Below are 1,815 nucleotides of genomic sequence, written 5' to 3'. Positions count from 1 at the left end.
CCACTATAAAATCCCTCACTGATCAAATTTATTGACAGTGGGTCCACTAAAATTCTTTCTGGTTTAATCTATTCAAACTTCCGTTATGTTCGTGCACTCAATACTTTCATGGTTAGAGTCCGGATATAATGCTTGGAATTTTAATCTGTCCATCCTTGACAAATTGTCGAACCCCTTCATGTTAAGTCCCTATCACTTAACACCAGGAACCTCATTTGAGTGATTTGTACAAGTCAACACCCCCACTATAATTTGTACTCCCACTCCCATTTGGTCAAACCTTCTTACAGTTAGGACCACAACCAAAATCTCCTCTCGATTCCTCCAATGAACGAGAGATCCACAAATCGAGCGGTCAAACCTTCCTACAGTTAGGATCATCTCAAACATCCCACTCGGTCAAACCTTCCTACAGTTAGGGCCAAATCCAAAATCTCCTCTTGATTCCTCCAATGAACGAGAGGTCCACTTTCAAATCGAGTGATCAAACCTTCCTACAATTAGGGTCATCTCAAACTCCTGCTTGGTCAAACCTTCCTACAGTTAGGACCAAAACCACAATTCCTCTCGATAAACGAGAAACTCACCTTTAGTTCGATAATCAAACCTTCCGACAGTTAGGGTTATCCCAATCTTTTTGATTCTCGGAATGGAGATCCCACTCCTAGTTTCACCTTTCCGGATTCTGGGGGTGGAGATCCCACATCGAGTTTCCTTTCCAATTGGAGATAGAATATAAAATTCTTGCTCTTCAGCTTTGGGAGATAGGATATAAAATTCTTCCTCTCCCGCATCGGGTTCGTCTTTGCCCCAGGAGAAGACACCAATTTTTCAAACTCCTAAAATTCGTGCTTCACATGCACGGGGTATTTTATCCCGAAGCCTAAGTAGGGATAAGTCAACGCCTAACACGTGTTGCCGATTTAGTCTTTCACCGATTGAAAAAGACACTAGAATCTAAATCTGGGGTATTTTATCCCGAAGCCTAAGTAGGGATAAGTCAACGCCTAACACGTGTTGCCGGTTTAGTCTTTCACCGATTGAAAAAGACACAAGAATCCAATCTGGGGCATTTTATCCCGAAGCCTAAGTAGGGATAAGTCAACGCTTAACCCGCGTTGCTGGGTGGTTCGTTCCCGTGAAAACGACCGAGTCTACGTATTCAGCATCGTAGCAACAAAAATCCATGCCTTTTATGCATGGGGTATTTTATCCTGAAGCCTAAGTAGGGATAAGTCAACGCCTAACACGCGTTGCCGGTTTAGTCTTTCACCGATTGAAAAAGACACCAGAATCCAGTCTGGGGTATTTTATCCCGAAGCCTAAGTAGGGATAAGTCAACGCCTAACACGTGTTGCCGGTTTAGTATTTCACCGTTTGAAAAAGACACCAGAATTCCAATCTGGGGACTTTTATCCCGAAGCCTAAGTAGGGATAAGTCAGCGTCTAACACACGTTGCCGGGTAGCCTATTCCCGTAACAATGACGAAGTCTACGTATTCAATATCGTAGCATCAAGTCTAAGGGAGTTCATTCCTTTAGCACAACGTCACATACGAAACGGACTTAAACAATCCGTCATTCCTTTAGCACAACGTCACATGCGGAACGGACTTAAACAATCTGCATGCTAGCCCGACTCAAACGGTCGTCGGTAAAGGCTCGCCAAATCCGTTGAAGGCTGAGGGTTTGCTAAAAACCTTAAAGTCTACGTCTGATACACGTCGCTGTTTAGTCTTTTCACAAAAGAAAGACGAAGTCTACGTATTCAATATCATAGCACTAAAAGAGTTAACTCTTTTAGCATAACGTCAC

This window comes from Asparagus officinalis, chromosome 10 (assembly GCF_001876935.1).
Source record: "Asparagus officinalis chromosome 10, Aspof.V1, whole genome shotgun sequence".
Lineage (NCBI taxonomy): Eukaryota > Viridiplantae > Streptophyta > Magnoliopsida > Asparagales > Asparagaceae > Asparagus > Asparagus officinalis.
The sequence above is the reverse complement of the archived record's forward strand: the minus strand, read 5'-3'. Positions refer to the sequence as shown.